The following is a 19798-nucleotide window of genomic DNA, read 5'->3' on the forward strand; positions in this document are numbered from 1 at the left end:
ACTCGTGCACGAGAATCCGGCGCCACACGGTCCGTGGCCGCGCGAACCGCTTAGGAGAGCGACTCCTTGACAACGATAAACGCGGGGAACACACGGTACACCGCGGTATGAACCTTCGCGAACTCGAATAACGTCCCCGAACCAACACGAACTGGTCACAAAATATATCGTAGAGAAGCCTGACTGGCACTTACCCAAATACGCTGCTATGGCGGCGGTCGCAAAGTACTTCGATAATATCGCGGTCTCAATGTCGCACGTGTTACTCGTTAACAGTCCTTCGACCCAGTGGCCCAGTTCGAGATGGTTCGGAACGCGGAAGTGAGTTTTCCCCCCACTCTCGTCTTCGGCGACGCTCGGGCCAATCACGTTGTTTCTGGGCGCAGGGACGACTCGATGACATGTCGGCCCGGGCCTTCGGCATTTTCTATTTTCCGAAGCCCGGCCGATATAAGGCGGTAAGTCGGCATCCATGGATCCGAGCCGTTCCGGTGTAGCTCTCATGGCATTTTCCGGATGAGACGTCGACGAGGGTGGACTGCTGATCGTCCTTATGTTTAACAGCCTCGTCGCTTTCTCCGGGTTGACAGATCCGGGCTCGGTCCAATCCTCGCCGTCTTCCTCGCCAGCGGCGCCCTGTGATTGGTGTTCCGAGCGTCTCCGCTTGCGGCCTTCCGCCAATCGGCGGCCGGAGACAGGTATCGGGCTCCTCGCCGATTTCGGTGGTTTCTGAAAACTCTTGTCGCGCCCGGCGGCGCGACTTTCAAATGCGATAATTCTATTCCTTTGGGCGTTCGGATGTCCCAGGGAGAGCGCTCGTTATAACCGTTTCGTTATTATGCCGCTTTCCAGTGACCCGGTCTTTCGCTTAAGGTTCGGAGTGACGTAGGCGGAATCTGCCACGTCACAACTTATTGATGAATTATTAAATGAATTTTATAAGAAAAAAATAGTTATGAGCTGTGATGAAATTCTAGAGAAACTGAATATGACTGATGAAGAATACCTATTAGCTATTCGAAGTGGTTTAAAACAAAAACGGGTATTCTTAAAACGATCCAGCCTTGAAGTAAATATTAATGGTTATAATGCAGATATTTTACAATTATTCGAATCGAATATGGATTTACAGTTTGTACTTGACGAATATTCGGCGGTGAGTTATGTAACTAATTAGATTAGTAAAATTGAAGGAGGTTTATCAAAATTATTAAGGGAAGCTGCTATCGATTGTGATAATAACAATAAGACTGTTCGAGAAAAATTTCGAAATATTACCAATGTTTTTTTAAATAGTAATTTAATGTCTGCACAAGAAGCAGCCTATCATGTTTTATCATTACCTTTATCAAAGCAAAGTAGAAAGACAGTATACATTAATACCAATCCGATATCAGAACGTGTATTAATGTTAAAATCTGAGAATGCTTTAAAAAAATTAAATGAAGAATCCACCGAAATTTATATGGATGATATATTTGATAATTATAGTAGAAGAGATATTGATTTACATGATATGTGCCTCGCTGATTTTGCAGCGAATTACCAAAAGATCAGGAAAAAGAAACAAGAGGAAGGTGATGCTGACAATAATGATGAAAATGACGAAGTAAATGATTTCAGATTTCGGCAGCAAACAGCTATTATTAGATACAGACGATATAACTTGAAACAAGATCCATCAAATTATTATAGATAGAGAATATTGTTATTCATGCCTTGGCTTGATGAACCAAGTGAAGTTGAAAATATTGATCATGAAATGGTTTATAAAAATAACATAAATGTTATTGGAACAAATCAAGAAAAATTTTCAATAATTAGTGATAAAGCTATGGATGATGCTTTGGAACAAGTGGAAAATGATAATCGTGAAATAGAGAACCAGAAAGCAGAACAATATGTTGCTAAGGAAAATTCGTGTACTCAACATATTGATATATTCAAACAAGGTGGTGAACAAGACAATGCTAAAGAAAATAATATAAAAAAAGATTCTCATAAAAGTAGATACACATGTCCGGCAAGAGTAAACGAAAATGAACTTCATGATATGGTAAAAGAATTAAATTGTAAACAAAAAGAATTTGTAATGCATACATTGAATTGTTTTAAATTGCATAAAGTTCCATTTAAAATTTTTTTAAGTGGTTCAGCTGGTGTTGGAAAAAGTAGAGTGATTAAAACACTATATCAATTAATAACTAATTATTTTGATAAATTGCCCGGCGGAGATATGGATAAAATAATAGTATTATTATGTGCTCCTTCCGGCAAGGCTGCTTTTTTAATTAATAGAGTAACAATTCATTCTGCTTTCGCTTTACCAATTAATCAATTTGGAGTTAGTTTACCACAATTGTCAAGCGACTTAGCCAACAATATTCGTGAAAAATTATCAAAAGTACAATTACTCATAATTGATGAAATATCGATGGTAAGTTGCACAATACTAGGCTACATTGATACACGTTTAAGGCAAATAAATGGTGTAAATGAATCATTTGGTGGTCTTTCTGTATTAGCAGTTGGGGATTTAAATCAATTACCACCTGTACGAGATAAACCTGTTTATCAAGTCTCGAGACGAAACGAAATGGCTCCCTTTATTGATATTAATCCACTATGGAACGAATTTGAATTTTATGAATTGACGGAAGTTATGCGACAAAAAGATGATTTGGCGTTTATAAATGCTCTAAATAATTTAGCTCTTGGAGAAATGTCTGAAGATGACATAAAATTAATTAAATCGAGAGAAATTAAAAATCAAAATGATGTTCCAGATATAGCAATAAGATTATATGCAACTAATGCTAATGTTACCGCTTACAATAATCGAAAAATATCCCAATGCAAGAGTGAGTTAATCATCTCTACTGCCGAGAATACATTTTCGAAGTATATCGATGAAAGTACAAAAAAATTTATATTACAATCTTTAAAAACACAATCAGTTCAAAACGAATTATTAACTGAGATTAAATTGAAAATTAATATAAAATATATGATAATTAATAACATTGATGTTGAAGACGGATTGGTTAATGGAGCATGCGGAATATTAAAATTTATTACTTTTCAAGAAAATACTAAAATTCCGTCTATATTGTGGTTAGATTTTCAATTGCCCAGAGTAGGAGTGAAAGTAAGAACTCGTTATCGTAATTATATGAAAAATGCAAATATTGATCAAAATTTAACATCAATAATAAAAGTATCGAATCAAGTAAATATGTCGAATGAGGAAAAATATCAAATCACACGTAGTCAATTTCCAGTGGTTCCTGCAGAAGCGATTACGATTCATAAAAGTCAGGGACAAACATACGAGAAAGTATGTTTGGATTTTAAAAAATCAGAAAGGCGAACTTTACAAATGTTGTATGTAGCACTGAGCAGAGTTTCAAAATTGAGCGGTTTATATATTTTGGGACAATTTAAATTGACAGTATCGAAGAAATCCAAGATCAATACCGCAAACCCGGCTAACGATGAATTGTATCGTTTGCGAAAAACTAAACAATTAAAATTATCATTCAATAATTTGGTCAATGAGAACGGATTAATAGTTATATATCAAAATATTGGTACTTTGGCAAGTAAATTAATTCATATAAATAAAGATTCATGGTTTCAGCGAGGCGATATATTAATTTTTAGTGAAACATTAACAAAAACCGATGATGAGTTGAATATTTTAAATTATGACATATTATTCCGATCCGACATTGACAACAACAGCCGCGGATTAATTTGTTATGGAAAAACAGAATTATTAATAGAACAATTATTTGTTGAACAGGAATTTAGTTCAAATGCGCATGTAGAACTGTTTACTTTTAAAATCAGAAATTATTACATAATAAGTGGTTATAAATCACCAAAAGCTACTAATTCTATGTTTGGTAGCGTTGTACAACGAATAATGAATAAAATTACAATTAAAAGTGAAAAGATTTTGATAGGTGATTTCAATTACAATATATTAAATTGCAAGGATAATGGTAATAATTATTTGATTAACCTTTTGAACAAGTACAATTTAAAAACTAAATTACCATCCAATAGTATAACGACCAATTTGAATACGCAAATAGATATCATTTTCTCAAATGTTGATGATATAGATTGCGGTGTTTATGAAACATATTTCAGCTATCATAAGCCCATTTATGCAATCCTCGATAAGAAGGTTGTCAAATATAAAAAAGAAGAGAATGTAGAGAAAACAGATGTAACAATCACAAATCAAAAAATGAATCCTGAAAATTTTACAAATTTTGATGAATGTATAATGATCTCGGACCAGCATATCGAGCAAAATAATCATGAATATGCAGTGCCTGCAGAATGTTTCCTCAATGATGGTTATAACTATGCTTTAGAAACAGCCGAATGTAAAGAAGTCATAAAACCTGATTGTTATTTACAAGATAAACATATTAATTTATTTCACGAAATTAAAGACAGAAATCTAAACGAGCGTGGAATATACAACTTTGCTAAAGATACTGGTTACGTCCGAGCTTTTTTGAGTAATTTACAAGAGATCCCAGAACATGAGACGAATATTCAGATAATATACACTGGTGAAATTGGAAAAAAGGTAGTAGGACATTGGATTTGCACAAGATCTGATGGTAACGGGAATGTACACATTTATGATAGTTTCAATGCTAATCATTTGAACCATGATGTAATAGATTATTTGAATGCCCTTTACAAATATAATAAGAAATATATATTTCACAGAGTACAATATCAAAACAATGCGTTTGATTGTGGAGCATTTAAAATTTATTTTGCAACATTACTCTGCTATAACAAGGAACCAAGCGAGCAACGAGCATACGATGTTGGTTTAATGCGACGCCATATAGCAAACATTTTGATAAGTAGAAAACTATTGAATTTCCCTGAAAACGTATAATCTTCTTAAAACGTACACTTAATAATGATAATAATATACTGCAACTAACGAATCGGGAAGTTCTTTGTGTGGCTCGTGGAGAGTCACACACCAAATCAAAAAAACATTAATAGCTATAGGTACTACTAGCCATGCGTGCCACTAACCCTTTCGCAAGAGCAGTCCTATCCGCGAGCGAGCGAAACGAGCGAGCAAGAACAACCCTACTCGCGAGCGAGCGAAGCGAGCGAGCAACAATAACCCTCTAGTTTTTCGATCGGAGACCCAACACCCGGGAGTTGGACGGACTTGGGTAGAGTACGGAGGCTATATTTTTATGATTGCGTCTACCGCGCCGAGACTTCAAACGACGAGCCGAACATAGAGAAGGACAGAATGAAATAGGATCGCGTGTCGCCGTCGCCGGCACAGTTTAATGGCCCGTGCGTCATCACAATGAAACACCAAGACCTCAGCTTTCTTATTTTCTATGATATCATTATGGAACTTTCACCAACATATTCGTGGCATTTCTCTGATTAAAATGATACCAAACACGATATAATTTGGCCAATATTTAGTGGTTTAATCGACGATGAAAGTTTCGAACGCAACGAAGAACAGCGTATTGGAAAGAAAGAGACGCAAACAGTAGCCGCCGCCGCACAGTGGTCTGGATTGGAAAATCGTGTGCCTTTCTGCCCAAAAACGAAAATTTTCGTATCGATATCTAATATATGAACATTGCTTCCCAAATGTCCACAGACCTCGGAAGTGAAAAAAATAGTACAATTTAATAAATATAATAGTTTGCGACGTTGGCCCTTTTTCGAGCGGTTTTATGGCCGACGAAAAACGGTCAACCCCGAGATTTTATAGGCTCTGAGACCAGGCCGTGCGCGGCCGTGCGGACACGGCCCTCTCGGTGCAAAGGCGGAACTCGGTGGAGGCTTGAACGAACAACGCGATGATAGTTCGGGCGCCAGGTATTAGAAAATACCACGCGAAACACGATGGTGACTTCGGGCTCGGTGAAGCCGAGTCCGAGAGTCAAGCCTCCACGAAACGCGGTGTGAAATAATGACGCGAACGGCTAGATGGTTCGGACACAAGGGATAACGGGGACAGCCCTCACGGCAGGACGGATCTCGCAGGTCAAGAAACAACTACGCGGAATGGGCTCTATTCATTTACTCGTCATCAAATAAAATATACAGGCGAGCGGCCACGAGGCCGCGAACCGGGAGCCCGCGCTCCTTGTACACTTTAGCGGAAGATGGTCGTTCGCTGAGCGCGTTAGTCGATCTTGATTTTATCGCGGACGTACGATACTACGGTACAATATACGATTTCTTCGTCGATACAAGATTCCGCGAGGCGCGGATGAACGGCACAATTCCTAGGACTGTCGCGAGAGTCCGAGACGAAACGAAATTGCCGACATGCGATGGATAATCCACGGCCGTACGCGGGATTCGAGGCGCGTAATTCCGCCTACGCTTCTACCGTCGCCGACTATCCGAACCGAAGACTATTCGATACCGACACCACTCCCGAGGAAGACTTCCGATCTTCGAGATTAAGGGAACTCTCGTCGCGAATGCTCACAGCGTCCTTGAAGAGGACGCGAGCGAAGGCTCGAGGCGGCCTGCGCGTCGGCTCCTACGAAATCTCCGAGGACGAGACGAACACGTGTCGTCCTCGCGCGAATGCTACGAGCCACCACGATTAACGAATCGAGAGATCACAATACCGACTTACCATTGACGAAATTCTTTTCTGACGCTCACAACGGACCTCTAACGCCTCGCTGGAGGTTGCCCCTCGATCGAAATTCCGCGTTGAGCCGGAAAGCCACCCGCGACGCGAAACTGAATCGAGATTCGGTACTTCGAGATGAGCGGAATTGTCGAAAGCGAAAAACGCGACTAGTCTCTACGAGCCTCTGTGCGACAGTGGTTCCTCGATCCGCATCGACGGAACGCATCGATCCTGGTTCCCCCCACTCCGAGCGTATTGCCGAATTTTCCGATAGGTGCCGTGCGCAACGCAATTAGGTTGTCGCAGGATCGCAACTACGAAAAAGTCCTAGGGCCCCAGACTTTACGCGACTACCTAGTTTACCGCGACATTTGAATTCCAGCTCGCCCTTGGCGAGCGGTTCGCATAATCCTCGGCAGCCAATTCGACACACCACCCACGCTGAGATCCTAGTTGAGCGGGATGAGACGGCGGCGGGACTCGTGAATGCTGTTGTTCGCTATAGGATCTCTTCGTCCCACGACGGCGCCTCCGGGTTTGTTCGCCCGTGTGTGATGACTCGTTTGCTGCTTCCGGCGCAGGATTTGATCGTTGGCCATCCTTTTATTCGGTAGTTAATCCTTCGGCACCTTTTCGGACTCGTACGCTTTCTTTATTGTCGATAGTCGCCTGAAACGTCGTACTCCGTACGCACAACCGAAGGCATTAGTACGGTGTACGAAATCGGAAGATTTTCCTCTCGGAGTGCTCTTATGTCCTGCGGGTGGCTTTCGTAACCGAAAAAGGTCGGTCCGGTCCACACGTAATTCGGCTGTTTGACCGATTTCAAACGGCAAAGTGACGTCGCACGCTTGCAACGTCACAATGTATACAATGAATATAAACGTTTCTCTATCTATGAATATTTGTTTAAACATCAAAATGAAACATCAATGTTTTAAACAAATGTGCATACACAACAAAAAGTGTATATTCTTATGATTGGTAAGGTGTACAAATATATAAGAATTGCAACACGAACGATAAGTACTAGACGTTGGCCCTGTATAACACGAAACTTCTTCTTTAAATTGGTATTCGAGAAGATTCAGAAAAGATAAGTATAACTTTGGAAAAACGCCGAAAAAAGTGGTTTTCTTTTTTTTAACTGTGACGCACCACTCTCAGGAGTTTGAAAAAAATTGAGCATAATACTTGCGGTAATATCTTATTGCTAAATTAAATCTGCGATAGTGCTCTCCCCATTTCAATGTGAAATCTGCGTTTTTTCGATTTTTTTCGTGTTGTTCATTTTTTCACAACCAGAGTTTGCAATGGAATAATCTGAAAATGATAAGGGAAAATGGGCCAGAAACTGGTTTATCGATTTTTCTCAATATCCACTCTTACGGATGACATGTGGGGCTGGGACTTGGCAGAGAGGGTTCTTTTTTGGGTAGACTATCGAATGGTTCAAGCTCGATTAAAATCACGCCGCGGGCGAATTTCACCACCATAACCAGGTCTAGCCTCATTGAAATTCGGCGAGGTGTAACCTTTTGTGGCGACTAATTTCCTACATTTGCCACAAGATGGACAGATAGTCAAAGAAAGACCTTTCTCGCTGCTACCTGATCCGTCACCGATCTCTATATATACAGTCTTAAACCGCCTTTCGATATCGCAGCGTCTCGGGCAGGGCCCGCCTTACTGATGAGTCCTCTAGCGGTTCAGGACTGGTCGGTCAGAGCTGAAAGACCTTTTTTGGCCATTCCGTCGCGATCCAGGGAGCGATCCTTGCAGCGACCCGTGCAGCTATTGGGTCGCTGCAAGGGTCGCTGCACGGGTCGCTGCAAGGATCGTCACCGCCGGGTCGCCACAGCGCGACAACCCGATGAATTCTGTGTTAAAATCAAACAACTTTCGATAGAAAAGAGATAGAACGATGAATTTTTAAAAAATTAAAGCTCAAACTTTGCAGAATATGGGAAAAGTAGGGAAATGATGGTACGAATGTTTTTTAACCTTGACAAAATTCGTTAAACCTGCACAATTTCAATAAAACTTTTTTGCAACATGCTGTACATCATTTCCCGTAGATTCTTGCACGCTTATTTCAAATCTGGTCTCAGAATATGTCTACCACCTCAGGATTTTGCAAAAAATCGAATTTTTTGTCAACGAAACAAATGAAATCATATTTTCGTTGAAATCCGATTGAGCTACACTTTTTTTTTGGTGGTTTTATTAGGAAAGGATTGGGCTATTGCAAAATTATTTTTTTAATCTCGACCATCAACTGTATGGAGTCGAAAAATTTAAGCTAATTCTTTTTTTACGTCTTTTTCGATGAGCCGTCAGAGTGATTTAAATTTTGAAAAAAATATGTTTATATTCCTTGGAGTTCCCACTGTAAAATGAGCCCTTGAAAAGAAATGGAGATATAAAAATTGGCGTCACAAGGAGCTGGCAAAGGACGCTGTATACGACTAAATAACCCCATTTACACCTCGAGAATAATATTAGCAACCAGTCTTGACCAACGATTTTTAAGTGAAAGGTAACAACCCTGGAACAGACATTCTGACGTAAGGATCGACAGCGTCTGTCCTGAAATTACACCTTTCATTAACGTAGTCAAAAAAACATTTTAGATTTGTCTATGTCCAACAAGTAATCCAATACACTGCCTCGTAAGTACGAGCGATAGCGGAACAGCAGTGGGTTAGGATACGATACCGTTACCGCCCACTATTACGCAATTGTAGGGGGTGGCGGCAAGGCGCCAACACGCATGGATTCGAACTGGTGACATTGTACTTGGTGTAAGCCTTAGAAGAAGGTTCCCATGCAGGATTACGGTGACGTGTCTAGGTGCGAATGCGCGGACGATTGGATCAGAGTGGAGGAGGCAGGACTCGTTTCACACGCATTTTCGGCTGTATTGAAATACTTATTACAGCGGTCACACATAGTACGCAGCGTGCGCCATCGAAGTCAACACATTGAGACTACGGGCGCGCGGCTGTGGTCGGGCTAGGCAGACCCAGGCAGACCCAACCCGGTAGGCTCGATTTCTTTCAGTGCCGTTCCCGGGGCTGTTCTCTATAGAGAGATTTATGACAGGTCATTACTATTGAGCTGGAAGTCGACACTTCCTCGACCAACACGTGTTGACTGCAATTTTCAAATCACTCGACGAAGTCGAGCCACTCTCGGGCCGCTTGATATGTCACGGATAGACTGCGGATCTTTATGCATTTATAGCATACTTGAGTAGATGAAATTGATAGTTGTGTTGGCTATTCAACTTCTCTACATAAATAAAGACTCCAGGGAATTGCGTTTTCTCAACACCATATTTAATATATAACTCTATTAATAACGACAATATATGTACATCTAAACATATTGCACACAGCAGTATCACGCACACTCTTAAGACATTTTCAATCATGTACTCTACACAATCTAGAACATTCGCCACCACAGCGCTCTTACTTCTCCATCACATAGTCGGTAACGTAGGGATTCGATTACCCACTACAACACACTCCCTTAATCGCATCCCTATTCTATAGCATCCCGTGTACACTCTTCTTCACAATCATACACACACTTCTTAGGATACTAATACATCTCTATGTTGCACAAACTTGTTATTGCCTAACGCTTTCGTAAAAATATCCGCAGGTTATTTCGCAGTTTCACAATATTCAATTTCAATTTTGTTCTCCGCAATTTTTTCTTTTACAAAATGATACCTCACGTCTATATGCTTCGATCTTTTATTGAATATTCCATTTTTCGCAATCTGTATTGCACTCTGATTATCCACCTGTAATTCAATCTGCAACCTAGTATTTAAAAGTTCTTCAATTACATTTTTTATGTAGACTACTTCCTTGCAACAGTCTGCTACTGCTATGAATTCAGCCTCAGTGCTAGATAACGCTACTACAGGCTGTTTCTTCGAACACCAACTTATAGGTACCCCACAGAATTTTATCATGTATCCGGATGTACTTTTCCTTGTCTCCGGATCACCTGCGTAATCTGCGTCACAAAAACCTGTTATCTTATTTGTTCCCTCATCATTTAAATACGTTATCCCCAAATTCTTTGTACCCTGCAAATACCTAAGCGTTCTCTTTACATTAACTATATCTGTATTCGATGGTTTTTCAGTACGTCTACTGCTATAGTTTACCGCATAACTCAGATCAGGCCTTGTCTTGTTGGCCAAATACAATAGACTTCCTATTGCCTCCCGAAAATTGAAAGGTCTTACCTTACTTTCCGATGTACCTTCTCGTTCATTTCTCAGCATCGGTGTACTTACAGGTTTTGCATCCTTCATTCCATACGTCTCAAGAATCTTTTCTGAATACCCCTTCTGTGTGATTCTTATTCCTTCCTTTACTCTCTGCATCTCTATCCCTAGAAAGCTTGTAGGTTCTTCTTCTATCTTCAACTCAAAAACCTGAGACAATTCTTTCAGTAACGCTCTAATTTCTTCTAAATTTTCTCCCACTATTATTCCATCGTCTACGTAAAGAGCCAGTATTATTGAGCTCTTTTCTTTTTTAAACAAACATCTCTCTCCACTCAAATGCTTTAAACCTTTCTTCACGAGTACCTCAGTGAACTTCTTGTTCCATTGTACCGGTGCTTGTTTCAAGCCATACAACGTTTTCCTCAACTTGCAGATTTTACCTGACTTCTCTTCATAACCCTTAGGTAAGTACATATAGATATCCTCTTGAAGATCCCCATGCAAGAATGTAGTCTTCACATCAAATTTTACCATATGATAATTTCTTGACGCTGCAATTGCTATTAAAATCCTCAAAGAGTTTTTATTGACTATCGGACTATATATATTTTCATAGTCAAAACTGTCCTTTCCTTGTTGACATCCTCTCACAACTAATCGAGCCTTGTGTCGTCCATCTTCTTTGATTGAAAACACCCACTTACTCGTTAGATTCCTTTTTCCTTGAGCCTCTTGTTTATCTACCATAATCCAAGTCTTATTTTCTTGCAGCGACCTCTTTTCTTCTCGTATGGCTCTTAGCCATTTTTCTTTTTCTTGACAATTTGTCACTTCTTCATAAGTTAACAAACCATACTCGCGATATCTCTCTGGAAGTCTCCTATTCCTCTTGGGCCTCCCTGAATTTTTCTCTTGCTCATTTTCAAGCTCATTTTCCTTTTTCGTGTTTCCATCTTCGGATAGCTCCTTCCCTAATTTCAAATCGTCTATAGCATCTTCATAATCGGATAGCTTATTCCTTGATTCCAAGTCGTCTACAGCGTCTTTATACGCTTCCTCTTCTTCCTGTTGTTCTTCTCTTTCTACTTCCTTTATCTCGTTTTTCGTGTCACTCTCTTCTTGATCAGCAATAACATCAAAGATATTCGGTTTCCTAGCTTCTACTTCAACAGTTTGATTTTTTTCAAAAATCACATCTCTCGATAAGATTATTCTTCTCCTATTCTCATCCCACAGTCTGTAAGAGTTTTGTCCATATCCCACAAATCTGTACGTGTCACATCGCCTTTCTAATTTCTTGAGATTTCCTAGTCTCTTTGCATACGCAGTATTGCCAAACCTTTGCAAATTTCTTAGATCCGGCTTCCTGCCATCCCACAGCTCGTAGCTTGTGCTTTCTACTGCTTTACTGGGACTCCTATTTTGTAGGTACGCAGCAACCAGTACTGCTTCTCCCAACATCTCTTTTTTCAGTTTGCTGTCAAACAGTAATGCTCTTGCTTTATCCATAAGGGTTCGATTTAGGCGTTCTGCTTTTCCATTTAGTTGGGGTGTGTAAGGAGTTGTATAATCCAATACTATTCCTTTGGATCTGCACCAATTCTTCACCTCTCTGCTTGTGTATTCTCCTCCATTGTCACACCTCAGTTTATTATGTAGTTTGAGGTTCCATTTTGCCTCAGCCGCCATGACATACTCCTTCAAATTTTCTAACACATCGCTCTTCGAATCAAGAAGGTATACCATTATAAAGTTCGTATGATCATCAACAACAGTCATAAAGTACCTCTTTCCATTCCAAGTCATCTCATCCACTGGGCCACACACATCTGTGTGTATCAATTCAAGAGGTCTTTTTGCACGCACTCTTGATTCCCCAAAAGATGTTCTCGATTGCTTCGCTTCTAAGCATATTTTGCACGTCTCAATATTTACATTTAGATCTTCCTTTAATAGAGGTATTCCAGTCACTTTTCCTAATAGTTCCTTCATATTTCCATAGCTCAAATGGCCTAACCTTCTATGCCATTCCTGAAATTTTCCTTGGTCTTTCGTTAGAAATGCTTCATGTCCTCTGCGCTTCCCTGAACTTTGTACATAATACAGTCCACTCTCGCTCTTTTGTCCTTTTATGATTTCCTTTCCATTCTTGTATACTATCACATCATTCTTCCTGAATACAACTTTCTCTTCACATTTTTCAGTTCGCCCTTCATTGATACATTCTTCTTCGCAGAGCCCACTACAGTCTCCATTTCTTCCCACTCTTCCAGGCAGCTCTTATCGTTTACCATATGACTCGTCGTACCAGAGTCCAGAACCCACATCCTCGTATCAGTCCCCGCTGTTAAAAAACTTACTTTCTCAGAGTCTTGCTTCGCCCCCCTTTGGTTTTGATGCTTGTGAAAACATTCCTTCTCCAAATGATTCCTCCTGTTACATATTCTACACGGAGGGTATACATTTCGTTGTTCCTCCCTCTTGTTCCTACAATCTTTAGCAAAATGCCCCATTTTTCCACAATTAAAGCATTTGACATCTTTACCTTTTCTGTCTTCTCGATGTGAGCTATTTCTGCACACATTCGCTAAGTGTCCCGAGGAGTTACACTTAAAGCATTTTCTTTCCAACGCTCTAAAGGCTACCGCTTCTGTCTGTTCATTCTTGTGTTTTTCCTCCTCCATGAGTAATCTAGCCGTGAGATTATCCAGTGTTTTCTCCTCCTTCGGTGTCGAATCCCATGCACTGGCAAAAAATCTGTACTTTTCTGGTAACGTGGTCAAAATTTTCATCATCAGCATCTTTTCCTCTATCTCACAGCCCAAAGTCTGTAACTTTGAAACAACATTTTTCAGATGCGCGACATGTGATGCTATGTCACCATTAACCTTGAATTTGTATGTAAACAATTCTTCCATCAGCGAGCATTTTCGTTGTTCTGTATCCCTCTCATATCTCATATTTAATCTATCCCATATGACCTTACTTCTGGTACATTGTATAATGTGTATTAATGGCTGATCTTCTATAGTCGCCACTATTAAATTTTGTGCTTTCGCATCAGCTTTTAACCATTCTTGCAGATCTTCTTGAACCTTCGGTGGATTACAAAATAAATGCTGATACAGACCTCTCGATTTTAACGCCATGGTTAGACGAAATTTCCAAATCTGGAATCCTTCCGCATCCTTCAATTTTCCAATGCTTCCAACATCCTCTAAGTTGTTCTTTGTTGCCATTATTCTTCTCTAATACCTCTTTGCTTTATTTTTATTACAACAACTCTTTATTTTTCTTTTTCAGTAAGTTAGATTACCATCAAACATAACCCTACTTTCCAACACGTGCTATTCACCCGGAATCTGCTCTGGGCCCATAACCTGTTGGCTATTCAACTTCTCTATATAAATAAAGACTCCAGGGAATTGCGTTTTCTCAACACCATATTTAATATATAACTCTATTAATAACGACAATATATGTACATCTAAACATATTGCACACAGCAGTATCACGCACACTCTTAAGACATTTTCAATCATATACTCTACACACTCTAGAACATTCGCCACCACAGCGCTCTTACTTCTCCATCACACAGTCGGTAACGTAGGGATTCGATTACCCACTACAACAAGTTGTTGGAAAATTTTTTAAATTGAAGATGTCAATATATGATTTCTCCTCTATTAAAACCATTAAGGGAAGAGATGACATTCAATTTAGTTTTTATTTCCTGTAATCGACGCTGACATTTTTTATTTTGCATAAAGATCCGCAGTCTATCCGTGACACATCATCGGGTGACCGGTGGCCCGAGAGTGGCTCGACCTCGTCGAGCGCGTTCAGACCTCAGACAGAAGCGGACAAGTTCGTGCGAACGCAGAATTGAATCTCGAGTATCGCGAAAACTCGCTAGCCCGAACTTGTCCGATTCTTTCCGAACCCGCCCGACGAGATCGAGACACTCCCGGGCAACTCGAAACCCCTTGGCAGCCCGATGCACTCGGGTAGCTTGAAACGCGCTCGAGCAGAAAATTTATAAATTAAGTTTCCTTTCCCTTCTACGACACATTTTTTTTGCACGAAGACGTTTCAACACTCTACACCTACCGAACCTTAAAAGTAACTGGTAAATGTTTCTTTGTATGATAATGATAAGATTGATTTTATTTAGACTTTATGCAGTCTCCTATTTTAATATGTTAATGTATTAGCTCGTTCGGAAAGTCATTTCGTTTTCTCCTTTGCTGAAAAAGTAACATTCAATTTGATTTCTATTTCTTGCAATCGATATAGTCAATTTTTACTTTGCAGAAAGATTCGCAGTCTAGTAATGACAAACGGAAGCATTGCCATCCCTACACGATAAACGAAATTACTTTCCGAACGACCTGATAGTATGTAGTATGTAATTTAAATAAATATTAATTTTGTCAGTAAAAAGAAATACTGCTGCTGCTGCTGCTACACATTTGTACAATAGACATTTACTTTACCAACATCTTAATGTGGAAGATCCACATCAGCGCGACCAGCTCTGTGTCACCTTACCGGGGCGAGAGACCTCCTGCCCCCTAGTACAAGGCCTGTACGTGCCTGTACGGCGTTGCGTACGGCATTCGAAACATTGGTGCGACTGTGTTGCCCTCTTACGGTGAGGCAAAATCCCCCACCATTGTCCGTGCAGCTTCGCGGCAGCAGGGATCCAAAACGCGACATTGCTGCCCGTTGCAGCCCTGGTTGTCTGGGTATATGTGGTAGTGCATTTGGTGCAAGTATCCTACTACCATGTACAATCTTGAAGTCATTTTTTGTAAAATGTGCGGAACAGATTCTTGCTCCATTTGGAATCAACTCTACATTTAGCTGCATTATATCTGCCCAAAACGATTTTAGCTTTTCATCCTTTGGAAACCTATTACAAAATTAATTCAGTGTGTAACTTTATATCATTTGTCTCATTTTAATAATACAATATAATTTTTATGTACACAAATAGAATATTTTTCTTACCGATGATATGTGAGAAGTTATTAATATTGTTTACTTGTCTTTCTCCCAAAATCGGACGATGTCTCGTACGATTTTTACAATACACAGCGGCATTGTCTAATTTTTAATTTTTAATTTTTTTTTTTTTATTTTTACTCTACTGTATCCGTAGAGGTACGCTGGTGAGTTGGCGAGTGTAGCGCGCGGGCGCGTTGGAAAACAACGTAGGGGCAATAGTAGGCTATGGTGGGGGTATGGTTTAGTACCACAGTACCACAGCCTTGGCATCAGTGCCACGGCGCACCCAAACAAAGGAGTCGACATGGTCGACATGGTCGACACCCTCTGGTCGGTTTAGAGTGGTTTAGAGAAGTGTCTAATTGTATTAGTGTATTGTAATAGTCATAATTTATCCGACGAGTGTATATTTACAAAAGTAAGTACTTCCATTGCTGTTATTTGTTACCGTTAGTGTTTTTTGCTGATGCCCTTCCGCTCTATTCGAAGTTTGCTATTGAGTTGGCAAGAAAGTACTTTCGGTATTGTAAGGGTGGGGTAGACTGCTTTTTCCAGGATTGCAAGGGTGCGGGATTGCAATCCTGGAAACGAGTTAACCGCCCTAATGTGTAAATAAGTGTGAAGTCAAAAAATGAACAAAAATTTGTCATATTTCCATTCCTTCATTCTATTTGCTATTTTTCTAAATATATTCTCTAATTAATTATATTTATGTCGTAATTACATATATGTTTAAATTAGTCTCTAAAGGGCATAGCCGGATAAGATAGTCAAAAATGCCCTTGAGCCGAATTTTATCGACGATGTGCCATTCGATAGAGCACCAAGAAAAAACATACTGTGCAAAATTTCAACCCTGTATCTCGATCGGGAGGGTAGTTATGGGGTAAAAACGAAAAATCAGTTTTTGGCCTATTTTCCCTAGTTAATGACGCTTAAAAATTCTGAAAAAAATCTGACACATGTCAAAAACCCAAATACATACTTTGCAATTGGTTTCAGATTTTTAAAATGGAAATCCTGCTTGTAAAAAATCAAAAACCTCAAAAAAATCGAAAAAATGCAAATTTCACATGGAAGTTTTAGAGTGACAATATTTATATTTTTACAGTAGCAGTATATTGTTATAAGTATTGTTCATGAATTTTTTCAGATTTTTCGGTTTGGTGCGCCGTTGTTAAAAAAAATAAAAACCGATTTTCTCGACGTTTTTTCCGCGAAGAACTGAGCTAACCTTAAAATTGTTACGTTCTATTTATTCTGTAAGTCTATCTGGCTCTGATAAACCTTGAGCATTCTACAGAAGTAATTAAAAAATGAAATCAACTTAATTAATATTTCTACAGTATGAACATTACATCTAGAAATATCACTCACGTTTCCAACAGTTCAGTTGGCTCAGTGCGTTAGGCATTCGATTGTGGACCGGCCTATACTAGGTTCGCGCCCGTCGTAGGTCTATTTTTTTTATTTCATCAATTCTCTTCTTTTTTTATTTCTAACTTCACACTAGTCAAGGATATTTTTGTCGAATTCTTTTAAAAGCAATATTGAAATATTTAAAAAGTATTTTAAGGTAAAATACACCAAATACAGTAGTTGTGTCTAACAGAGTCGTAAGACGAGTAAAGAAAAGAAAAGGTAAACGTATAAAGGTAAACAAAGGTAAAAATTAATGAAACATCAAAAGTTTGTCATTCTAAATATGCTTTTATAGATTCGTTAGTTTACTTTTACAAGTATCGGAACATCTGCTTTCACTGTGAAATATTTCATTAGCAACCCTGAGTGGTACATACACAACAATTGCTGTTCCGCATAAGAGACGAGGTTCCAAATTGAATGCCTCAAAAGAAGTAAACAACAATAGAGCCATTTCTACAACTTGAATTTCTTTCTTTTCTCTATAACAAAGTATTTAAAACTCGAAGACACATAAATGGAATTACTGCTGAAAATGTCGAGTACTGCCAGAAGTTCCTCCAATTTTCAACATAAATAAATCCTTCAATTCATCGATAAAATAAAATATGCTTTACAGAAAACACGATAAAATGATACTGAGATAATTAAGATCCGCACAATGTATTATAATTTTTTTGCGAATTTCACCTTGAAATATTTTTTGAATATGTAGATATTGCTTCTAAAAGAAATCTACAAACACACCATTGATTATTATATAGTTAGACATAAAAAAAAAGAATTAATCAAATAAAAAAAATGTATACCTATGCCGGGAGCGAACCTAGTATAAGCAGATCAACATTCGAACGCCTAACACGCTGAGCCATTTGAGCTGTTGGAAACGTGATTGATGATATTTCTAGATGTAATGTTCATACTGTAGAAATATTAATTGAGTTGATTTCATTTTTTAATTACTTCTGTAGAATGCTCAAGGTTTATCAGAGCCAGATAGACTTACAGAATAAATAGAACGTAACAATTTTAAGGTTAGCTCAGTTCTTCGCGGAAAAAACGTCGAGAAAATCGGTTTTTATTTTTTTTAACAACGGCGCACCAAACCGAAAAATCTGAAAAAATTCATGAACAATACTTATAACAATATACTGCTACTGTAAAAATATAAATATTGTCACTCTAAAACTTCCATGTGAAATTTGCATTTTTTCGATTTTTTTGAGGTTTTTGATTTTTTACAAGCAGGATTTCCATTTTAAAAATCTGAAACCGATTGCAAAGTATGTATTTGGGTTTTTGACATGTGTCAGATTTTTTTCAGAATTTTTAAGCGTCATTAACTAGGTAAAATAGGCCAAAAAATGATTTTTCGTTTTTACCCCATAACTACCCTCCCGATCGAGATACAGGGTTGAAATTTTGCACAGTATGTTTTTTCTTGGTGCTCTATGGAATGGCACATCGTCGATAAAATTCGGCTCAAGGGCATTTTTGACTACCTTATCCGGCTATGCCCTTTTACCATACTTTTCAATTCTTAGGATATATACACACAAATCGAGATGCCTACAAATACATGGACCGTTGTCCAATTTTTGGCGGACGGAACGGTAGAAGCGGTGCCAAATAGTTGGCTGGAAGGCGACAAATGATATTGGCCACCGGTACACAAATCAAAATTGAGCAACGCAATCCAACAATGTGAACTGCCTCAACCTTCGTGGGAGCACTTTTCTGTAAAGATCTTCAAAAACAGTACCTTTGGTAAGTTAAAGTAGTTACATGTACAATTAAAATAATAATTATATAATGCTTCTAGACGACTACACGGAGGCTAGAAGAAAAGCAAAGGAGGCCGAAGAGACCAGCGACTTGTTTAATAAATACACTTAAAATAGCTGACATTTATCTTTCATTTTCATTAAATTAACAGAATGTGATATGCTACATAACAATTTTTTATTTTAGGCAGTAGAAGTGCACAATACGGGGGGCACAACAGCTACAACTTCGCCAGGAAAGTCTAGGTATCATTATGACTGACGTGCTGGCATGGCGGTCTGCTATAGCTGATTGGGCCGAAAGGGCAAAAAACCGTTTGCAAATTATCGAACGGCCAGCCTTGTTATATGTAATTATCACCCTTATTTTAATATTATTATTATAATGATTATTCATGTGCAAATTAATAAACAAAGATATTCTTATTCAAGGTACAGCGGAGAAAGCCAAAGTAGACGGCAGCCGCAAGAAAGATGAACAAAGCGAGTGTGACCAAGTGATTTTAATTTCAATATATCTGTGGTTATCAGGAAGAACGCCGCATGTCACATATACTTTCACTTTCGATCGCTAATACTTTGACATAGGAGGTTGGTTAAATTGCATTGTTGTCTGAGTGAGCCTTCCAAACGTGTTTCCATGACTTTTTT

General features: G+C 39.0%; 1 long non-coding RNA gene across 1 annotated transcript; it reads left to right on the forward strand.

Annotated features, from left to right (window-relative positions):
- The first annotated feature begins 18939 nt into the window (after window positions 1-18939).
- On the forward strand, window positions 18940-19488 carry LOC143208089 (uncharacterized). Its single transcript, XR_013008837.1, has 2 exons — window positions 18940-19130; window positions 19186-19488. It is a non-coding gene; the product is annotated as an uncharacterized LOC143208089 (long non-coding RNA).
- Window positions 19489-19798: the final 310 nt, after the last annotated feature.

This window comes from Lasioglossum baleicum, chromosome 4 (genome assembly GCF_051020765.1).
Source record: "Lasioglossum baleicum chromosome 4, iyLasBale1, whole genome shotgun sequence".
NCBI lineage: Eukaryota > Metazoa > Arthropoda > Insecta > Hymenoptera > Halictidae > Lasioglossum > Lasioglossum baleicum.